The 24090-nt window shown below is 45.3% G+C and overlaps 1 protein-coding gene across 1 annotated transcript in view; it reads left to right on the top strand.

Moving 5' to 3' along the window:
* NBEA (neurobeachin) overlaps window positions 1-24090 on the top strand; it is a 702521-nt gene that overhangs the window by 35429 nt on the left and 643002 nt on the right. The gene's annotated exons all lie outside the window — the stretch shown is intronic.

Raw genomic sequence — 24090 nt, 5'->3', positions numbered from 1 at the left:
ACAATGCCAAGACCACGGCAATACAGCCCAGAAAACCCCCAACAGCCATCGTTCTCCGGCCGTGAAAGCCTTCGACAACGGCATACAGTGGGTTTTTTTTTTTACTTTGGATCAACTGATAGGCTATGATATGTTCTTGTCATTTTCTCAGCTGAGTCTATGCAAAAAATGAAACCTACAATATCTTATATATGAATAGTCAAGTGGTCTTGATCTGTGGATACTTAAATCTGGAGATTGGAGCCATGAACAAACAAGACAGATCTTCCTATACACTTGGAAAATGGCTCAGGTTTGAAAAATCTGAAATAAAAAATATATGGGCGGGGGGAGAGAGTTTAAAAAACCCAAAATGATAAAAAGAACGCTTGTAGTTTTAACTAGATGCCCTCAGTGGCTGTTGCTAGGCAACCATAACCATTCATCTAGTATTCCAGGCTTGGTTTCTGGTTTCTTTTACAGATGCATATGTGTAGATTTCTCTCTATTGTCATATTTTTATTTCCATTGTATTAGAGGCTTATTGTTTTTTCTCTTCAAATAAAGAGGGCAGAAAATTAAAGGAAATCTCTATGGAAGACATTTTGGAAAAGTTATATGGAAATAATATTAAAGAGGAGTTTTTTTGATGAACAGGCTCAGTTAAAAATGTGGTACCTTTTGATAGCTTAAGAAAAGGCTTAGGAAGTTAGTATGGAATAGAGCACTGATCATGCTGTTATCTGTGTATGGTTCAGATAAAACAAATGATCAATGTTAAGAAGTTCCAGACTTCCAAAGAGAGTTTATTGTCTATAGCCATAGGCCGTCACAGTTTACCAAACATTGACTAATAAACAGTTAAATCCATTATCACAGTTTGTAAAGGTTAATTAAAATTAATTGAAACAGTACAGTATGATCAGTGTTAAGAGTATTTCTTTATGTGCATTTTTTATTTATCTAACAACCAGTGCAATGAATCCTAAAACATGCTCTACTTCCTATATTTATTGCCTTATTAGTCTAGAGCTGCTTCCAGATGTGGACTTCTCCCTGGATGGAAATCAGGAAGTCCCTGCCTTAAGATTCATATGGTATTGTAATTCTGATTAATGCTGCTTCTAGGGTTTTCCTGTTTAAGCTAGAGTAAAATATAAATCTATTTTTCTCCAGCTCAAGGGGGTGTCTACAGAGTTGCTGCGGGGGAACGCCCATGTGGGAATGTCCAATGACCTTCTGTTGCCATTGCTGACAGGGTGGTGATGGTTAAGCTCTGCTTTAAAATAGGTTTTCCCCTTGTTTTAGCCCTTTGAAAGGTTTTCTCCCCCCATTTCCTTGCCAAGCTAGGAAGTACAGCCACAGTGTGGCTTGGTAGAGAAAGTAATAGAAATGGAAGGGGGCAGGTTCTGGGCTATGAGGGGCCCTGTTGCAATCGCTGTGAACTCTGTACTTTTGCACAGGTGTAACAGTGCAAAAGGGGGAGATGGAGCTAGTTGCTGTAGTTAGCAGCATGGGAATGGGGTCTGTGTGAATGCTGGTTCCTGCCTGGTTTCATGCTCCTCTGTTGTCTGCTCCATATAATACATCTTTAAATGGTAGGCTTTTAAATATTCCTTTAACATGTCCAGGACTATATGCGAACTTGCATCAAACTAATCCTATGAATGCATGGGAATGTAGTTTGGAAATACTAATTATGCTTTTAATTTGAAAACATACATTAAGACATGGATCTGAATCCCAAAATTTCATTTAATTTGTGTCTTTTAAAAGAATTTGGAGTTGACTTCATTTAAGATGGTAGTGAATAGGAGATGCTGAAACTTTTCAAGGTGATTTCTTGTATGAAAGATACTATACTATTTTAAATATGAATGCAGGAAATATATATTATAGGTTTATAATGAATTTATATCAGTTTTCATTATAGATTCTAATTTGAGTTGCATTTCTATCTCTGTTTTTCAGTCTTATATGTAATTTGTTACTAATAAGAATTATTGGCACTATAGTTCTGGTGTGGTATTGGTCTTCTATTTCGTGCTCAAGATTAATGCAATCATTATTTCATATTTAGTTTTATTTTTGAATATGCTTCCTGTTTCCATTATTTCCATTTCAAAAAGATGCCAAATTATAACTGACATCCGGGATGTAGAGATCAGTTCCCCCGGAGGCAATGGCTGCTTTGGAGGGTGGACTCTGTGGCATTATATTTCGCTGAGGTCCCTCCCCTCCCCAAACCCTGTCTTCTCCAGGCTTCCCCCTCAAAATGTCCAGGAATTTCCCAGCTGACAACCCTGAAAGCCAGAAATTCTAAATATATGAACTTTACTTGTGTACTGGCCATGTTTTTTTCCAATGTGTCTGTGGATGAATTTGTAGGCTAAATAACTAATATATGAAGCTGTAGACACAGGCCATCAAGCTGCATTGATAACAAGTTGGTTAATATTCCAAATTATTGGCAATATGATATCCGAAACGCCATTGTTGCATCTAGTAATAGTTCCTGTTCATTCCTTAATATAATCTGATCTCAGGCACCTCAGGAGAGTTGCATCAGCATGCTGAGGGATTTCACACATTTGCTTAAACAATAGAGTGAACTAGATAGTGTTCTACTCTTCCGTTCATTTTTATGTTTCCACATATCTATTTATGTAGTGTAATATTGTTTCATTTAAACTTTTACTTCCAAAGTTTCACATAAGAACAAAGAATAGCTCAAGATCTCTTCCTGCTCAGCTGTGCTGCTTTAAAAATAGATTTTAGTGTACATGCTCATGTTTATCCACTATTCAGCAGTAATTTGATAATTGACACCAATATTACGAACACAGAAGCTCCCCTGTGTAGCCACTGCATATAATACCATAAATAAGCATCCCAGGTTCACAGTGACTGGTATCCTTGAGCTCTACCTTAATTTGCTTGGTATTGTAGACAAAAATATATGTTGAAGCTTATTCTTTCTTGTCTGTTCTAGAAATTTCTCATAAAATCGTGTGTTAATTTTTGCTAAAGCCATCTGAAATCCTAAATACTATTTGTAGCTATTAATTTAGATGCAGTGAATCAGAAGTCATCAGGCAGCTGCCGTGGTCGTTTTCTTGCATTTCTGCTTGCATGAGAGAGCTCTAAGCGCAGGTAGAAATTTTATACTGGATGCACCTCATAGTCTTTTATACAACTGAACATTTGCTCATTCATTTTGTGATTGAACGACAATGTTCCCGTATTCAGCTTAAGATGAAAAAGCAATATGAGTTTGTACATTATTTTAATAGGAGATATTTAAGTCATCCCTGAGAAACCATTAGGGTTTGAACTTTGAAAAGTTAAGTATTTCAGTTGAAAGGCTGTAGATGAAGCATTCATTGCATATGAGAGGTTCTTACTTAGTTTTTGGAACCAAAAAAATGTGTAGTTCTTCAGATGTTAATTGCTTACCAATCAATACAGCTAAACACACAATGACTGGAATTTTGGATATTGCTATATTATCTGATTATGGCATGGGCTTGTATCACATTTAAGAATTGACTTAAATATAGCATTTCATGTTTTACATCTAAATAATACAGATTCTATTTTGGTTTGCTAATGTGTTTTTTATTGTTACTGTGAATTTAACTGTAGGCCTCTGAGGAAAGGAGGACAGGGCCTGGATGGGAGAGTGGAGTGTAATCAGATTGGATTAGGGATGTGCAATTTGGGTTTTTTGGGTTTTGTTAAAAAATACCGAATTTTACCTGATTCAGTAAAATTTGGCAGTACTGAACTCACTCCAGTATTGCTGAAGCGATTAGCAATACTGAAGTAAAGTTTACAAAATTTATTTAGTAAACTTTAGGAGCTGGGGCAGCAGAGTGTCGTGCTGTCGGCAAGAAATTGCTTCTCACCTGTTTCCAATAGGACATGTGATTCTGGGCTTTCCAGGGGTCTGGGGGGGGGATTTTTGTATTGACTTTTACCATGGCTTGTTTTCTGCTGGAACGTGGTAGAACAGCATTCTGGGACCTCTCAAATGTAATCACATATCTGGCGCCCTGCCCCTTGATCCTGTTTCCTCCCCATGCACAGCTCAAGGCGCTCGGCTCTTTAACGGCACACTGAGCCTCAATGGCGGCTAAACAAGAGTGGGCCCTGTGCATCAGCTTACCAAGGAGGGGTTGCCTCTACTGCTGCTTCCTTGAGTGCTTCCCCCCCCCGCCCCCGGCCAGAGGCAGAAGGGAGCCTCCCCGCATGCTGGGTGGTGAAGCAATAGGCATGGTCAGTCAGCACAGGAGATTTCCTGTCCCGGGCGCAGAGATCAGGTGCTGGCGCTTCCCCTTCCTGGTGCTCCTTCACTCCAGCTTTGTGCCTAGGCAACCCGAGCTCATGGGCTTGCTTGGGCAGGAGCGCAACTGACATTGTGGTTGCCGTCCCTGGCCAGACAGCCAGTGAATCCACCCACCCCATCCTTGTTCCCTGTGCTCCCCGTGAGTCTCACCTGGAGGTGTTGCTCCGGCCGCAGTTTGCCTTCCTTCCTTCCTGCTCACCTGCCCCTTGGGTGAGGGTGGGGTTTGGGGAGGAGAAACTTCAGCAAGGTATAATGCCATAGAGTTAAGATTTCCAGCTCCAGGTTGGAAAATTCCTGGAGATTTGAGGGGTTGAGCATGGAGAGGACAGGATTTGGGGAAGGGAGGGACTGCAGCAGGATATAAAATCCTGCTGAAGAGTCCGCCCTTCAAAGCAGCCGTTTTCTCCAGGGGATCTGATCTCTATAGCCTGGAGATCAGTTGCAATTCTGGGAGATCTCCAGCCATCACCTGGAGGCTGGCAACCCTACAAGGAGAGCCTGCATTGCATCTGTGGGAGGTTGCCTGCATTGATGGGTGGCTGGCTCGCTGAGCGCCGAGCCGGCCCTCCTGCAGTGGCTGCTGGTTGAGGAGCGTGCCAAGCTGGTGGTAGCGGCATGGGCAGCTGCGCCAGAGGGATGCCAGGTAAGGGTCAGGGAGGCAAATGAGCCTGATTTGCAGGAGCGCTGCTGGGGGGGGGGGACGGCCACAACCCATGCTATGCCACTGAGTTCCACCACCTATTTTACCAGAAAAAAGCCCTGAATTTTACCAAATTTGCTGGGGACCTACTCCTATCTGTTCTCTAACAACTCCCCCCCGCCAAGTTTCATGAAGATTGGACATCAGGGGGCCATTTTATGGCCCCCCAAAGAAGATGCCCCTTCATCAGCAAGTCATTAATTATTGAGTAGCAACACTGTGAAAAGGGTGGAGAACAAAAGCAAAACCACACAAACACAATATTGCCCACACTTTCAAATATCTCAACAAACATCTCTTTCCCCATACCTACTACTGAAATTGAGCATGCTGAACCTTTGGGTTTTACACAATATGGAATTGTGTCAGTAGAGAAAAGGTTAGCATTTTCCTTGATGCTGGTAAAATTCTTATAGGAAAATAAAAAAATGTAATTTACAGCATAAAATAATGCAGTGAAAATAAATATATGCTATTAAACCTGAAGACATTTACATAATTCCAAACAATTTACACACAAAGTATAATTAGTAAAGAACCATACATGTATAACTGAAGTTTAGTCAGTGTTAATAACAAAGAGGTTCAGCATGCTGCATAAAAGCCTCCAGCAGAAGGATCCTTTCCTTTAATCGAAGATTCATCTCTAAGAAGGAAGAACCATTAGATCTGAAGTTTAATAATCCCACAAAAAAGACTGTTCTGATTAAATGCTTTATTAGAGAAAAAGTTTTCTACTATTTTTCTAGAAAAGTTGATTGAGAAATAGTTTATACCCTGCCTTTCTCCGCAGCAGTGAGCCAAAGCAGCGCACATCATTTTCTCCTCCTGTTTTATCCTTACAACAATACTTTGAAATAGGTTAGGTAGTAACCCAAGGTAGGTTAAACTGAGACTAGCCCAAGTGTTACGACCCTTTCTTCCTCTTGGATAGATTTGGTCTTTAAGCCTTTTTATTCTTGCCCCTTCTTGGTAGATTGCTGCTACCAGGAATAAAATTCCAGAATAATTTATATTTCTCTTTTTCGTAACGTGCCTAAGGGTCAGGCTTTTTTCGTGGTACTAGGAATGGGATATAGGAATGACAGATATTCTGGGATATAAAAAAACAAAGTAAACTTTTATTTTTATAAGAAGCGTATCGGTTTCATATTATTTCTAAAACTTGATGGTTTCAAAAAAGTAGTTCTCAATTCTTAAAGTTACTTAAACCCAATCACATAGATCTTCTCTCAGGCTTCACGCACAGTTTGCCTGCTTTTGATATTAATTTCTCTCCCAGTTACAAGTAAGACCTTTTCTCAGGCGCACACACAGTTTGTCTGCTTTTCCCTGACTGAATGTTCTTTCACAAACACACAGTTCAGGTTTCCACATGGGTTATATTTCTCTCAGACAACGTAAATTTGTGAAGGCTGCACACAGCTTGCCTCTCTTGCCCTGACTGAATATTTTCTCTCCACTCTGATAGTCTAAAACTGCATTAACTCCGCCTACACTCTGTCATCAACCAATCATATCACTCACTCATCCCTCTCTTTCACCCCCACTCTTAATCTAAACCACACCAAGCATTTAAAGACACATACACACATTTAGTATTAAAATACCAACTTCCACAGCTAAGTACTTTAAATAGTTGAAATTAAGTTTGAAGAAGACTTTTGTGCCTTATGCTAGTGAAGTATTCTGATCAACAAATAAAAATGTATCTCAGTTTCCCTTTCAATGTCTGTCTTCATACCAGTCCAGCCTGTTCAATAAATCTGCTGTTATCTTTTTGAACCTTTCTAAGCTTCTAGTGCCATTTCATTTTAAAGGACTATGGGCCTCTGCTTTTCCTCTACTTAAACTTGGGCTGGGCAGTAATCCAACTATATATATGTACTGGAAGTGTGCGGCAACAGAAACTAAGAATGTGCCTACATGAGATGCCGGGGCGCATGTCCATCAAGTGTCGGAAGATGCAATGTTAGCCAGGAAGTGTAGTTTTGAAAGACAGAGATGGTGGAGATCGCTTCGGAGGGGACGGGGAGCCAGTTTGGTGTAGTGGTTAAGAGCGCGGGACTCTAATCTGGAGAGCCGGGTTTGATTCCCCACTCCTCCACTTGAAGCCAGCTGGGTGACCTTGGGCTAGTCACAGTTCTCTGGAGCTCTCTTAGCCCCACCCACCTCACAGGGTGTTTTGTTGTGGGGATAATAATGGCATACTTTGCAAACCGCTCTGAGTGGGCATTAAGTTGTCCTGAAGGGTGGTATATAAATCAAATGTTGTTGTTGTTGTTGTTATTCTCTCACAGCCTTCTGCCGCCTCAGGTGTGCCAGACTGTCTCCCCTTCTGGAGCTTTTACCCTGCATCCCTTGCTGCTTAAAACTTTGAATTAACCGAGCCTCAGCAGGGCAAAGGCTCTGGAAAAGGAGATGGCAGAGGGCTGTGAGAAAATCCGTTGCCTCCAGAGTGATCACCACTGGCTCTGTCATTTAAAATTACACTTCCCGGCTAACATTGGATCTCCCGACACATGAAGAACATGTATCAAAAGTATTGTGTAGAGAGACTCTAAGTTACACCCAAGTACATGCTACCAAAGGCTTCCCAGCTCCAATAAACAATCTTGTTGGTTTTGGAGGGAAATTCTACTTCATAATGGGGGAGCGAGCAGGGATGGCCAGGACAAAGCCCAGCAGTGTACGCTATAACCACAGACTACCCCAGCTTTAAACAACTTCTCAGAAAAATGCTCTTCCTAATATCCTAAATAAATAAAATATTTATTTTATTTGTGCCGTTTATAGTCCGCCTTTCTCACGGAGTCTAATGGTGGATTACTGTGTGAGTTAATACAGTCAATTTCAAGGACATTTTGATAAACAATGTAATAGGATATATAAATGCAGATTTTCAAAGATTTAAAACTAGCAGAAATCCAATACTGAGATGTGAAGAAATGCTCAAACAGAGCATTAGCAATTCTAAGACTGACATATTAAACAGCATAGAACTACTCAGTAGGATCATACTTAAAGCAACAAGTAATACACAGTAGCACATAGTAGTAGTAAAATCTATGGTCTCTATTTCTTTACTGATACATCTCGTTGAGGCCACTTCCTTGCCATCATCCCTTCTGTCTGAGTAGTTAAAGCTCTCTTGAATAATTCAGTTTTGCATTGTTTGTGGAAAGCCAAGAGAGTGGGAGCTTTCCTGACTTCTTCAGGTAAGCTGTTCCATAAGATGGATGCCTCCACAGAGAATTCATGTGTATGGGCAGCTGTTGATTTTACCCATGTGCAAGGTGGCACCTGCAGAAGGCCCCATATCAGTGATGGCGAACCTTTTTGAGCCTGAGTGCCCAAACTGCAACACAAAACCAACTTATTTGTTTCAAAGTGCCAGCACTGCAATTAAACCTGAATACTGAGGTTTTAGTTAAGAAACAACAACTCATACAGTTGTCCCAACTAGTTAACATCTCTCTCTCTCTCACTCACTCAAGAGCCACGACTGAAAGTAAAGCAAGTTAAATCAAAGCAGTTTGCCCTTCTTTAGACCAGCAGCCCTGCTTGCAAGCACTCTCTCTCTCTCTCTCTCTCTCTCTCTCTCTCTCTCTCTCTCTCTCTCGCTCAAGAGCCACGACTGAAAGTAAAGCAAGTTAAATCAAAGCAGCTTACTCTTCTTTAGAAAGCCAGCCCCAGCTGCCTCGCTGCTGCCTCTTCTTCCTGCTGCTAAAGAGACGGGCAGCAGGGAGGCAGCCTTGAGAAAAAAGAATCATGTGGGCAGGGCCAAAACCCATGTGATCACTGCTCAGAGCTACTGGAACGCCGTTCCAGGTGTTCCCCCTCCAAATGAGCCCTGGACCTAACGATGGGCGACTTGGCTCGCGTGCCCACAGAGAGGGCTCTGCGTGCCAGCTGTGGCATGTGTGCCATAGGTTCGCCATCGCTGCCCTATATCAAGTTGAGACTGGGACCAGGGCCTGCAGTAAGCCACGATTCCAACTCTCTACTCATATTCATCATATGGGGAGCCACTCCTCTCAGCGCCAGCTCCCACCTTATCTCTGAATGCAGCAAAATTGCACAGACGGACTACAAAACTAGACATGACAGGGTCGCAAAGCTGATTCATTGGTCATTGTGTAAAAAGTATAACTTGCCAGTATCAAAGAGTATCAAAGAATTAATGGGAACATCAGGTGGAAAAGGTGCTAGAAAATGAACAAGTCAAGATCTTGTGGGTTTTCAGGATTCAAACTGATTGGCACCTTGAACATAATACTCCAGACATAACAGTTGTGAAAAATTGAAAAGTCTGGATAATCGACATTGCAATTCCTGGGGATGCCAGAGTCAAAGAAAAAGAACAAGAAAAAATGATTAAATATAGAGATCTGGCAATAGAAACCACCCAACTATGAAAGAAGAATGCAACAGTAGTCCCCATTGTCATTGGAGCACTTGGAACCATCTCGAAAAACTTTGCAATTCATATGGGAAAACTGCAGCTTTCTGACATAACACCTACAGAACTGCGAAAGACGGCACTACTTGGAACAACGTACATATTTTGTCAATATGTGGTTGATACTTAGGTGTCCTGTGGAAACTTGTATCAGCTTAGCAAGGCCAATCAATAATAACGTGACCTCTGCTTATTGTTGATTGTGTTTTGGAAATATTCAAACAACAACAACAACTGTGCTTATATACCGCTCCTCTAGACAGATTAGTGCCTCGCCCAGAGCAGTGAACAAGTTAGTGTTATTATTATCCCCACAATACAGCTGGGGAGGTGGGGCTGAGAGGAGTGGCTTACCCAAGGCTACCTACTGAGTTCATGGCAGTAGTGGGATTTGTCTGTTGTGAATCGATTGTCCATCAGCTTTATTGGGTGTCCCCGAGTTCTAGTATACATTGCTTTGTATATCATGAGTTGGGAATCTTGCTGAGCATTTAGGGCCTAATTGTATGTTATAATGTTGTCATCCCCGGTGCGTCCTGTCAGTCAGCTGCTCTGAGTTTCTATGTTTAGAACTAGAAGTGTGCACTTCAGGAATCCAATTCGGGTAAAATACCTGAATCGGGCCCAATTAGGAAGGTTCAATATTTCTGAATTGGGGCCAGCATGCAGGCCCTGAATCAAAAATACTGAATCAAAGCTTCCTGAAGCATTCATAATGCTTCGGGAAGCTTTGGGGCCCCAGGGGTTAAGTTTAAAGGGCCCTTTCACAAGCGGAAGGGCCCTTTAAACTTACCCATTCCCCACCTTTACCCCCCCCCACTTTCCTGGCACCATGCTGGAGGAGGCAGCCCTTTCGCCTCCCCACTGGCCTCCAGTGGTGGCGGTGGCTCTCTCTGCCGGCCAGCTGGCCACGTTGGCTGTGGCTGCGTGGCGATGGTGGCAGGGAAGGCCCTCTCTGCTGGCCAGCTGCACCAGCTGCAGTTGTGTGGCAGTGGTGGGGAAGGTGTTCTCTGCTGGCCAGCTGGCCAGCACGGCGTTGCCTCCAGTCTTCCACATGACCAGGTAAGTGGGGTGGGGGGATGGGGTTAAAGGGTGAGGGCGGGAGTTTAAGTTGGGAGTGGGCCTCCCCCTCCCTTCCCCCTCCCCTCTCCCTTCACTTCAGTATGCTCCAAATGTTTACAGAACACTGATGCTGGGCTGGTGCTGTGCTGCTAGCCTGGCACTGCGCCGTCTGGCTTGGAGGGCTCTCCTAGCCCTCCTCTGACGGCGCTCTGAGGCTCTGGTGATGAAGGGAGAGCTGGCTGGTGCCTGGCTCTCTGTTGCTAGCCCAGGGCATGGAGAAAGTAAAGACCTACAGCGGTATGGTCTAAAAGACCTGCAATGCCTTAAAGTGCACCGTGCAGCAACAAATAACCGAGACTAACCGATATATGAATATCAAAAATACTTTCGTATTATAAAGTGCTGGATGCTCTATATTTTGCAAACTAATATTGAATCCTTAATATGACTCAACTCATGAACAAACAGTAGTAAGTGTTAGTCCTGGTATTTGGATCTCCCAATTGGAATTAGAGAAGTGAATTTGCACATATTCTTGGAACTGTTAATTGCTGTCCTTCTATGCTCTTGAGAAAGCATCCCCAAAACAGGAGTTCAGCTTGTGCCCTGTTGAGCGTTTTCAGTAACTGCGGTTTGTCCCAGTGCATCCTGCATCTCCATTGTGGCATCTCCCGCTCGGGAGTCGGCTTCTCCGCCTACTCACGCCGCTGGAGATTTCTGCAGATGAAAGAAGAGAAACAACAAGGCAGAGCACTCTGCAATTGGAGGTAAATGATCCAAGAATCATACAACAAAGTGAAATATAGTGAAAGTCAGTAAATATGCAATTGCATATATTAAACACAGTAGTCATACAATAAGCTCAAGCTAGTAGGCTAGAAAGCTGTGACGATGAAAAGTAAAGGTGCAGGCACGCCGCTCCTGAAAACGGAAGAGTCCAAACAGTGAAAAGTCCACTCAGATAATTCCACGAAGTAATAAGTCAAGTGAGTTCATCTGTTGAAATAGCTTTGGAAATTCACAGTATGTGAAATGACTCTTTCCTTCTTCAGCATACATATGCAGTGTGAGGAGAAATGTGGGAGTGTGTACTCCCCCGTAATGACAGATGAACTCACTTGACTTATTACTTTGTGGAATTATCTGAGTGGACTTTCCACTGTTTGGACTCTTTTCAGTTTTCAGGAGCGGCGTGCCTGCACCTTTACGTTTCATTGTCACAGCTTTCTAGCCTACTAGCTAGAGCTTATTGTATGACTACTGTGTTTAATATATACAATTGCATATTTACTGACTTTCACTATATTTCACTTTGTTGTATGATTCTTGGATCATTTACCTCCAATTGCAGAGTGCTCTGCCTTGTTTCTGTATTTATAGTGGAGGAGCCTCTCTGATTAAAGAAGAGAGACTGTCTCCGTTGGAATACTTGAAGACTTTGGAGATTGTGGACTTGCTGACGAGTTGCTCGAGTTTACTACCATTGTGTGCGCATGAGTTGTGTTATACTGAGGACTGACACTTACTACTGCTGGGACCTGGCTGTGGATCTTTGTCTGAGCCTCCTCCTGCAGTGCCTCTGCCACTGGCTGTGGATGTGGGTCAGGTTTGTCAGCTGCCTCTTCCTCAGAAGAGTCCTCTGTGTCTCTCTGCTTTGCTGGGCTGGGTTGGTCCATGATAGATATTGGGGTACAGCTACCTTAAATAAGTCCAATTGTATGAACCTCACATGACCGTCTAACTTATTTCCGCTGAAGATATGATGTAAGACATCTCTGAGCATAAAATAAAACTTTCTCAAAGAATACTTGTTTCAAAATGTATTCTGTTTTTTCTGGGATTTATTCTGGATGTGAAGCCATTTATTCATAAACTATCTTTCTCAAGGCTGGGACAGTGAAAACCATGCTGAAACAGGGGAAAAATGTTTGCAGATGTAAAAAACTAAAAAGCAAATACTCTGGCTTACATCATTCAGGATTATATACCAGGGGTCCCCACTGTGGTGACCATGGGCACTATGGTGGTCAGCATCTTTCCTTGTGCTCATTAAGTGTTTTTAGAAAGTGGATTGGGCCAGGTGGAGCTTTTGCCCAGCAAGGGTTCTTATCGAGCATTAGAGATTTGATTGGCTGTGCATTTTTTAAAATGTTGCTTTTGCAACAGCTGCAACCACAGCTTAAATATCTTCACGGAGTGACTGAAAGTAAGCTATGGCAGCTGTTTTGTGGCTGGCTTCATTTTGTGGTTGCACTAGGAATGCCAGCAAAAGGAGGGGGGAGGCAATCTGGGATCCACCAGAGTATGTGGTGAAGTGGTGCACTTGTTCAAGAAGCCCTGATGTCACTATGGGGACAATTTTGCCCCTGTTGAGACCCCGTTGCTTCCAGATTTCAACTGGGCCTCTGGATCATGCACTTGCAAGGAAGCTTAATCAGGCCCAAGACCTGCAGAGCTACTCCCCCATCAGAGGTAAGGGAGGCTGGCAACCCTAGGTTGCACCTGCCATGGCTGCCTTAGAAATCTAAAGATGCCCACAGGCTCAAAAATGTTGGGAACATGTACTATACCACTAAAGTCAGAGTCTGTGACAACTCCTTTTGGGAAAAGAGGTTTTGTGTAGAAGCAGAGTTTGTATGAGTCGTGCTCTCCACATGGGTGAACAGTCTGATCCTCTTGGTGACCGTAGTGCTTTTTAAAGCTTGTTACCATCATGGGGAACTGGGATATTCATTTATGGATAGGCCAGGTTACCATCTCCATGTGAATGTGGACTAGGCGCTTACCAGTTGTTTGAACTAGTTCCCAAACTGAAGTCAACAGTGCTGTGAGAGAAAACTACTGCTCTTTGCTGTGCGCTTGAAAAATTACCTGCTTTCAGGAACAGAGGGGCCTGTAATTGCCATTCTGTTGCCTGGTGCAGCATTGCATGTATGTTGTAGGGACTGTGTGTGCACTAGCTCTCAAGGGCAGATGCCAATGGCACCCAGGGTCTATTTGCATTCTCAGAGGGCCTTTGCCCCCTCTACTGTATGTGGGACCCACAGTTGGGATATGTCGTCTACTTATCCCTGCACCATGCAATATAAATAAACTGGTATCTATTGTAGCAAGTTTCTTTTCCTACAATGCTACAGTGTTAGAGATAACTTATGGCAATAGAAAGCTGTATGCTTTGTGTGGTGTGCAAGGTTTTGGATTTTGACTGTTTTTGCAAGTCTTGGGATCATATATATCCTTTTGTACAAGGTACCATAACTGCTTTCTTAGATGAATCTTGGCAGAGGTGCAAATTTGGCTAATTTCCAGTGTAAGTTTGACATGTAGGACTTCTCGGACTTGGAAGCTTAATACATGCATTTCCACTGTGGTAAAAAAAGATCTGTCAGCAGTTTGGATGTACTCTATTAATGTCAGGGAGGTTACTGCTGGGCTGTTTTGATAAGTTGCTTCTCTTGAAATCTAGATTTATGAGGCATTAGTAGTTTTGAGTTTCATCTGAGGGCTGCTTCTCATCTTTTGTGAGACAGGAGCACGCTCTTGAATCAAACCTGTTTCTGGAGAAACCTATTATCTGAACTGTCAACAAAGCACATCTAATCTCTGTCTGAGAGAAGAACTGTATGGGGCAGACCTTAAGGAGAGCCTCCTGGAATTATATTTTTTCTTCTTTTCAAGGTATGTGTGTGTTAGCTCTGATGGTATATTTTCACATATAATACATAGCTGTTGTGTAGCATTTTCAGTGTTCAAATAACATGCATTATCCTAGTTATCCCTACAGTGGCTTGATAGGATAGGTGAGTGGTGGTATGAGGTTGAGAAAAATTAGATTGCATGAAGTGAACTTGAGATTTGAACTAGAAACCTCCTAGAACATAGTTTATTCTTCTTGTCATTTTGCTTCACCATCTTTCAGAGAAGTCTATAGAACTGTCTCACTGCCCGAAAGAGCAAAGAATGTAGCTCATTTGAAATAAACTGGTTCTGATAGCTTTATTCACTTGCTTTGAGTTGAGAACTTGACTCTCTGACTGCTTATTTTATTTATTTAGATTATTTATAGCCCACCTCAAGGTGAATTACACAGTGTAAGTCAAACATGATCAACAGGATGGGACAATCCAATAGGGTTTGGACTGCAAAAATCTGAAAAGATGTAATTTGAACCAACAGACTCTTTCTTTACACACAAACAGTTCTAAAATGCAGCCTAGTTGTTTTAAAGCTGAAAACTAATCTCATTTTTGAACGCAATAGTATTTACAAGTGTTGAAGGTTTTTTCCTAATGAAATCAAACTGCTGCTTTGTTACAATTCCTTTCTCGTGGTTTTAGACAAATAGAAGCAACTGTTCAATAGTCAACTTGTGCTGAAGTTGTCAGATCATGTTTTGAAAGTTGGTACTTACCAAACCAGAACTATACTTTTGGCACAGTGACCCTCAATTGTTTTTAAAATGGTTATATAGGAGAATACTGTGCTATCATAATTCCCTGGATAACTGAGAGAGCTGCTGTAGCACAGTGGTTTAAGTGGTTTGGCTGCAAATCAGCACTCTACTGGTTTGAATCCCACCACTGCCATGAGCACAATAGGTGGCCTTGGGTAAGCCACTCCTCTCATCCCCAGCTCCCCAGCTGTATTGTGGGGATAATTATAACACTAACTTGTTCACCGCTCTGGGTGAGGCACTAATTTGTCTAGAAGGGCGGTATATAAGTGGTTATTAGAGAGCCAGTTTGGTGTAGTGGTTAAGAGCGCAGGACTCTAATCTGGAGAACCGGGTTCGATTCCTCACTCCTCTGCTTGAAGCCAGCTGGGTGACCTTGGGTCAGTCACAGCTTCTAGCTCTCTCAGCCCCACCCACCTCACAGGGTGTTTTGTTGTGGGGATAATAATGACATACTTTGTAAACTGCTCTGAGTGGGTGTTGAGTCATCCTGAAGGGCGGTTTAGAAATTGAATGTTATTATTATCAAAAAGAGTCCAGTAGCACCTTTAAGACTAACCAATTTTATTGTAGCATAAGCTTTCGAGAATCAAGTTCTCTTTGTCAGATGCCTGATACAGAGACTTCGTCAGGCATCTGACGAAGAGAACTTGATTCTCGAAAGCTTATGCTACAATAAAATTGGTTAGTCTTAAAGGTGCTACTGGACTCTTTTTGATTTTACTACCACAGACTAACACGGCTAACTCCTCTGCATCTATAATGTTATTATTATTACTGGTCCTTTCTCCACTTCCATGTCTGCTCCATGGAATCTGTGTAGTAAGGAGGCTGTGTGATATGTGGATATGGATTAATATTTTTCCATATTAAAAACTCCAGGATTGCATAACAGCTCTGTGGTTCAGTGACTCCAGTGCTTGGTGACTCAGCAAAACTGTTACACAATGATAACTCTAAGTTCCTTTTGGAGAACTGAAATTTCATCTTCGTTCTTCTGTGCCTCCACACATGGGGGGGACTGCGCAGGCGCAGGCCAGCCGCCGGAGAATTTTCTAGAGCTTCCATGGCTCCGAAGGGGCCGTTTGTCGCGCGCCTCAGCGACCGTTTTCCCGCCCAAACGGTCACGTGATCCTCCAGCGACCAACGGCCCCTTCCCTCAGTTCTCTTCTTGCCGCCGCTTGGAGAGAACGTGAGCTTCGTTGCTCTGTGCTTTTTTGTGCTTCGTGCTTTATTCTGACTGATTGCTTGGCTTTTGACTTCGGACTTCGTGACCTCGACTATTCTTCGGATCTCGTTTTGGACATTGTTGTGGACTCGGTAATTTGACTCGGACTGTTTTTGACCTTCCTTTCGCGTGCCCCTGAAGATGGCCTCAAAGGCTCTCTTCAAGCATTGCCTCCAATGCCACACGAAAATGGCCAAAACCGATGGCCATGAACTGTGCCTGTTCTGTTTGGGAGAGACCCATAATGTGACGGCCTGTAAAATTTGCCAGGGCTTCACCAGCAAGGCCCGGCAGGAGCGCAAGGCCCGATTGAATTCCTCCCTGTGGCAGAAGGTCATGTCCGGAGGCGCTCCGTTGCCCTCCTCCAAGGCCGGCCCAAGCCCCTCTGCCGAACGGCATTCCAGAGCTGGCTCAGTGGCCTCCGCGAGGTCGGGGTCGAAACCGCGTCCCCCGAGTACCTCGGCGTCGAGAGCGGCCTCTCCAGCGCAGGGACCGGTGCGGCCGCCCCGTAGCGCTTCATCTACCAGGTCGGATCCGAGACCAGCTTCGGAACCGAGGATCCTGGTACCGAGTCCCCGGTCGGAACCGACGGCCGGATCGGTTCCGACGAAGCCTAAGAGGTCGAAGCCGAGGTCCCCTTCGAAGGCGAGGAGCGCGTCGGTTCCGAGTTCTTCTTCGGAACCACCGAAGAAGAAGAAAAAGACCAAGCACCATCGGTCGCCGCATCCCGCTCCTCAGGAGGAGGTCATCGTGCTTCCTCACACGCCTTCCCCTCATCTGGGCTCCCCGGAGCCAGAGGACATCTCCGTGCAGGTGCCGGATCCGATGGCCTTCGAGACGGTGCCCGCGGAATTCTCGTCGGGGCCGGAGCCGAGCCCGCACCGTCGGAGCCGACCATCGCTTGCCCTTCGGTCGCCGAGGCTGGAACCGAGCCCATCTCCTCGTCGGAGCCGTCCGTCGCCTGTCCGTCCGTCTCCACCTCTGGTCGGTCGTGAGCGGCATGGTTCCGGGGACAGTGTCCGATCAGTCCGGTCCACTGCGTCCCGGCATCGGCAAGCTTCCTACCTCCCCTCGCCATACCGTTGCCAATGGGAGGGGGCACCTGCGGGCTTCTCCGTGTCGGAACCGAGGCCTTCGACGTCGAGGTCGGCGTGGGCTCCCCCTCCGCTCCAGGTTCCGGAATCCCAGCTCGGTTCCGATGAGGAGGATGTCGAGAGCTTTGGCGGCTACCAGTCGGAGTCCTGGTCCGAACCATCGCCGGCTGAGGAGCTAGTGCCATCTGCGGACTCGCCATTCGAGGACCTCCGCATCTACGCCGATCAGATGGCAAGGATGGCCAAGGCTCTCGAGATGGACATCTCTTCGGCACTTCCCCAGACCAAGGACAAGCTCCTCAAACGTATCTATGGAGATAATCCGGCGTACGTAGGCTTCCCCATGCTCGAGGGTATTGAGGAGATTGTGGAGAAGGTGTGGCAGGTGCCCTGTGATCAACCTCCAACGTCCAAGCGCATCGAGCAGCTTTACAAGATCAAGCAGGGCACCTGGCCGGCGTTGGTGAAACACCCTCCACCTTCCTCCTTGGTCACAGAGGAGTTCAACCCCCGACGATCGGGTCACTCCTCGGTGCCTGCCGATAAAGAGGGCAAGAAGCTTGATGCCATGGGCAGGCGCCAATACATCGTCGCTTCGCTGGGTCTGAGGATTGCCAACTACCAGACCATCATGGCAGGGTACCAGCTGTACCTCTGGGAGAAGTTGGCATCCTATACCCGGGACCTCCCTCCTGAGCAGAAGGCTGTGGTGTCCCTGCTACAGACGGAGGCTGTGAGGCTGTCTAAGCAGCAGATGAACGCTGGGAGCCACGCTGCTGACACTGCTGCTAGAGGGATGGCGTCGGCGGTGGTCCTCAGGCGCCACTCCTGGTTGCGGTCTACGGCCCTGTCCCAGGAGGTGCGTTCCAGGGTGGAGAGCATGCCCTTTGAAGGGGACTCGCTGTTCTCCAAATCGACCGACGAGACCCTGAAAAAGAAAAAAGAGGACAGGCAGACGGCGCGGTCCTTGGGTCTGGCTCCAGCGGACAAGCCCTCCTCCAGGTCACGGTACGCTCCCCGGTCCGGCCCTTACCACTACCAGGGCAGATACCAACAGCAGCGGCCGGGCTATCATCAGTATCCTGCCTACCAGCAGCGGCCCTACCCTCCCGCACAACAGCAGAGGAGGCGTCGGCCCTTCAAACCTCGTCAGGCACAGCAACCGGCCCTGCAGAAAGAACAGCAGGGCGCCGGGAGGCAGTACTGACAGGTCACGCCAGCCGTATCCCTGAACTTTTCGGACAGACTTAGTCCACTCCTCTCTGAGTGGGAGTCAATAACATCTGACTCATGGGTCTTAACTATTGTTGAACTGGGGTACGGGCTGGAGTTTGTTGAGCTGCCTAGATGCAGTTCACCCCTGACAGCTGTCAATAACACTATGGCCGAGCTGGATGCGGAGATCGTGTCGCTCTTGGCCAAGGGTGCTGTGGAAGAATTGCCCTATGACGACTCTGTAAAGGGTTTCTTCTCTAGGTTCTTCCTGGTCCCTAAGAAGGATGGGGGCTTACGTCCCATCTTAGATCTGAGGGGCCTTAATGCCTTCCTCAAGGTGACCAAATTCAAAATGGTAACGTTGGCGGCTGTGATCGCCTTGCTGAAACAGGGGGATTGGTTTGCGGTTCTTGACTTAAAAGACGCATACTTTCACGTGGGCATACGGAAGGAGCACAGGAAATACCTGAGCTTTGTTTACCGGCAAAGGGTTTTCCGGTATAAGGTGCTCCCCTTTGGCCTGTCCACTGCCCCACGAGTGTTCACTAAATGTGTGGCCCCTGTGGTTTCCTTCCTACGGGAAGAAGGTTGTACTATCTTTCCGTACCTCGATGACTGGCTCATCGTGGCTGACTCAGAGTCTAGGCTGGTGCAGGACATTGGCTTGGTACTTAGCACGTGCCAACGCCTGGGGCTCCTGGTGAACTTGGAGAAATCCAAACTGGTGCCCAACTGCAAGGTGTCCTACATTGGTGCACTTTTGGACTCTGTGGAGGGTAAGGCCCTGCTCCCCTTGGAGAGGGCTCGGTCCCTAAGGGGTCTAGTGTCCATGTTTAAAAGGAACCGGTTCCAGTCTGTGCGCGCTATCCAGTGCTTACTAGGGCATATGGCAGCGGCCACCTCTGTGGTGCCTTTCGCTAGGCTGCGTATGCGCCCTCTCCAGAACTGGTTTGTGCGGAGGTACGATGCTCTACTGCACCCTCCGTCCCTCAAATTCTCTATCCCGAGGGTCATCCTCTCCTCCTTGGACTGGTGGCTGTCTGATGACAACTTGTTTAGAGGGACCCCTTTTGGGTATCAACACCATGACATCACGGTTACCACTGATGCCTCTCTGATGGGATGGGGTGCTTACTGTGGTGATGTGGCTGTGCAAGATGTCTGGTCTGACAGGGAAAAGACCCTCCATATCAATGTGCTTGAACTAAGGGCCATTCGTTTCGCACTTGTGTCTCTTACAGCACTGCTGAGAAATCGTCATGTCTTGGTGCAGACGGACAACACGACTGCCATGTACTACGTGAATCAGCAGGGGGGCACAGTGTCCATGGCCCTGTGCCGGGAAGCCACACTCACTTGGCAGTGGGCTATCAAGAACGGCGTGTCGCTCCGTGCTATACACGTGGCTGGGTCAGACAATGCCCGGGCAGATGCCCTCAGCAGGGTCCCTTTACTGGAACACGAGTGGGAACTGAACGTAGAGTACGTTGGGCCGATCTTCCAGATGTGGGGTCATCCAGTGATAGATGTGTTCGCCACTGCGGCGACCACCAAGGCCCACACGTTCTGTTCCAGGGCAGGGAGCGACCCCCTCTCTATTGGGGATGCCTTCCAGTTTACGTGGACGCAGGGCTTGCACTACATGTTTCCTCCGTTCCCCTTGATTCCCAGGGTCCTGTGCAAGATAGAGGAGGACGGGACGGACTGCATCCTAGTGGCCCCCTTCTGGCCACGGCAGGTTTGGTTCCCGAAGCTCCTGCGGATGTCCAAACGGACGTATGTGAGTCTGCCTCCTCGGCAAGACCTTCTCCTAAACGGGAGCCTAGTCCACCACGATCCCAAGCAGCTGCACCTAACGGCTTGGCGGATCGTTCCTCCCCGATAGGCTTTACTGACGAGGTACAGAGGGTCCTCCTGAATGCTCGTCGGCCATCCACTAGGCGCGCTTATGCGGCCAAGTGGCGCAGGTTTGAGCTCTGGGCACTTGCCAGAGGGGTGGTGCCTGACAGCAGTCCCTTGGGGGTTGTATTCGAGTATTTGTGCCACTTGCGTGGTATGGGCTTGAAGGTTTCCTCCCTCAAGGTCCACCTGGCAGCGATATCAGCTCTCACACCCGAATTGAGGGTGCTACGGTGTTTTCTCACCCACAATCCCGCCAGTTCCTTAAGGGCATGTACAATCTTTACCCACCTGTGTCTGCGCCAGTGCCTCGATGGTCACTGTCCTTGGTGCTCTCACATCTCATGTTGCCTCCATTTGAACCTATGGCTACATGCCCCTTGGATATGCTATCCTACAAGGTAGCATTCTTGGTGGCCGTCACGTCGGCCAGAAGGGTCAGTGAACTGTCTGCACTGCGGTCTGACCCTCCCTTTCTTGTGTTTCATCCCAACAAGGTGGTCCTGCGTCCCTGCCTTGAGTTCCTGCCCAAGGTGGTGTCCGCCTTCCACCTCTCGCAGGATATCTCACTGCCTGCATTCTTTCCTCAACCCTCCTCTAAGGGGAAAAAGGCCCTCCATACCCTAGACTTGAAGAGGGCCCTAGCCTATTACCTGGATAGGACGAAGGGATTCCGCTCCAGTCCTCACCTGTTTGTATGTTTTGGGGCCAAGGACAAGGGTAACAGGGCTTCCTCACAGACCCTGTCTAGGTGGATTGTGACGGCCATTAGCAAGGCCTATTCCCTAGCAGGGGTGGCTTGCCCGCTTCATGTCAGAGCCCACTCCACGCGGTCCCAAGCATCCTCTTCGGCACTCCTCAGGGGGGTGCCCCTGGTTAACATTTGTAAAGCAGCCACATGGTCCTCTGCAGACACCTTTGTCAGGCATTACGCCGTTGATGTCAATGCGGAGCAGGATGTATCTGTGGCCAAGGCTGTCTTACACTCCCTCTTTTCCTGAGGGAGTTTTGGTATGACTTTCTTGACGTACCTGTTGGGTACCCTTGAGTGAAAGTGTGTATATATGTACCTGGGGGTGTGTATATATGTAAATATTGAGTATTTATGTGTCCTTACACAGTATTTTTACATAGATGTATATATGCATATCTATTTATTGTTGATCTTGTTTGCTTAATAAAATTGTGTTGGACTTCACCCCCGCCTTCCTTATTGTGTGAAGCTTGGTACACTCCCATGTGTGGAGGCACAGAAGAACGAAGATGAAAACAGGGTTAACATACCTGTAACTTATGTTCATCGAGTTCTTCTGTGCTGACACACAACCCTCCCTCCTACCCCGCTGTGAACTCCAATGCACAATACTGTGTTGGCTGTAACGGAAATTGGTGTTTTTAAGGTGTTATGGCTGAAGTGTGTTGGTCAAGCGGCGGCAAGGGAGAACTGAGGGAAGGGGCCGTTGGTCGCTGGAGGATCACGTGACCGTTTGGGCAGGAAAACGGTCGCTGAGGCGCGCGACAAACGGCCCCTTCGGAGCCATGGAAGCTCTAGAAAATTCTCCGGCGGCTGGCCTGCGCCTGCGCAGTCCCCCCCATGTGTGTCAGCACAGAAGAACTCGATGAACATAAGTTACAGGTATGTTAACCCTGTTTTTTCAGCTCACAAACAGTGAAATCCTAAACAGAGTTACTCCAGCCTAAGCCCATTGAAATCAATGGGTTGTGATAGTGTTGTGATGTGAGTTGCTCACACAATTCTGTTTAATGAGCCTCTGACTTGTTTTTCTAGGGAGTGGGCACTTGAACAGAAAGTATCGCATATAAAACTATACTGCTTTTTGGCTCATGATGTGTATAGCAAAGTTATAACTAATTGAATGAAATGGTATCTCAAACTTTTGTTCTTTTCAGCCTATAATTGCAAACTTCTTGTCTTTAGTAGCTGCTTGTTTTAATGTTTGGATGTATGGAAGTTGGATTATATATCCACTTGGTAAAATTGGGAGTCCTTGGACAGTAGCCTGGCCTAAAGAATTGTCACGTTTGTCTCCTGTATTCCATGCTGTTGTGCACAACCCAATTATGTCATATGTTGTACATGGCAACTTTTCTGAAGAAATAGCAAGTCACAAAAGTATTATTACTTTGGATAACTCTTATCTTGTGAGGGGGAGGGATTAAATTCAAACGAGCTGGTAAAGAAGCTTTGTTTGTATGGACAGTAGAAAATGTGATAAATCTTGGTCCAGCTACCATCAGAGAATTGTTTTTTTGTTGTATTCCCTGCTATTGAATAAGGTTTAAAGACTGTTAATCAAAATAGTATGATTTTAATCAAATATGAACTAGTAATTCTAAAACGTTAATAGATGGACCTGACATAAATCAAGCACTTAATACTTCACCAAGAATAAAAATTTTAAGATTGATACTACAAGAAATTTATTGTATGCTGTAGAAAAGCAATGATATATTATAGTACCATTAGAGATGCTTTACAAGTTTTTCACTCTTTAAAATTTACTGTCAGTTAAAATATGACTTACTGAGGTAGTATAAGCTTTAGAGGTAAGAGTTTTGTTGTGTATTTTTTCTGTTGTTCATAATAGCTTTGTAGGACAATAGAAAATATAAAGAAACTATTTGTTTACATTGGATATTAAAACAGTTCTGTTGCTGAATAATAAAACTGTTTTAGTTATATTACAGACTTTATAACTGTCATGGACTATTTTCATGATGTTATAGGACTTGTGTTTCAGTGGAATTCACTGACATAAACTGTTTTTTTTTCCAATGAAGCATTTACATGATGTAACTTCTTAAACTGTTTGCACATTTTCCAAGTCTTAGGCTCAGACAAGTTTGAGTTTTAGGGTCATGGTGTAATATTGTGCTAATCAAGGTCATACTGTAATTGCAGCAATATAGGCTGGTACTACTGAGCTTGCAGCATCAACTTTTGCCAGGTGTATGATAGGTAGATGATGTCAGACCTCTTACATAGACAGAATTGCCTGGGCAGAACTGGAAGGTGTATGTGATTTATTTGAAAACATGTGATTTATTGAAATTGCTTATTTTTGCTCTTGGATGAGTCAAATGTTTACAACTTCTGGAGCATCAGTTTTCTGGTTTGCAGAGCTTTAGAATACTGACAATTTATGTAAAATTCTTCATTGATCAAAATTTTGTAGTTTAAAATGCTTCTCTGATCTTTCCCCATTATTCTAAGTGGTATGCCCAGGGATCTCCCAATGCAGCTTGGTACCTGAGGCAGAAAAGCCCAAAGGTATCCTTATGGGATTAAAAAAAGTATAATTTGTTGCTGTTTGATAGCACCTAAAATCTGCCATTTGAGTAGCTGCCTCACTTCAACATTGATTTGTCATGTCTGATATAACTTTTTTGGTTTGCATTTTGAAAATGAGTGTAGGGCAATGGCCAGAAACAGACAATTTAACTGTTTTCATAATGTATAAAAGATCAGATACAAGTTCAAGATATGCCAAATAAACCAGCAAGTTTTGCCTAATGCGTTACATGACATTAAATGTGCTTTGATACTGTATGTTCAGCATTCATGGTGCTGTGACAAACATATCAGGGAAAACAGTATGTGTAAAGTACAAATATAAGATAGTCATTAA

This window comes from Eublepharis macularius, chromosome 3 (assembly GCF_028583425.1).
Source record: "Eublepharis macularius isolate TG4126 chromosome 3, MPM_Emac_v1.0, whole genome shotgun sequence".
Classification (NCBI taxonomy): Eukaryota; Metazoa; Chordata; class Lepidosauria; order Squamata; family Eublepharidae; genus Eublepharis; species Eublepharis macularius.
This window is presented reverse-complemented; position numbering and strand designations above follow the sequence as displayed.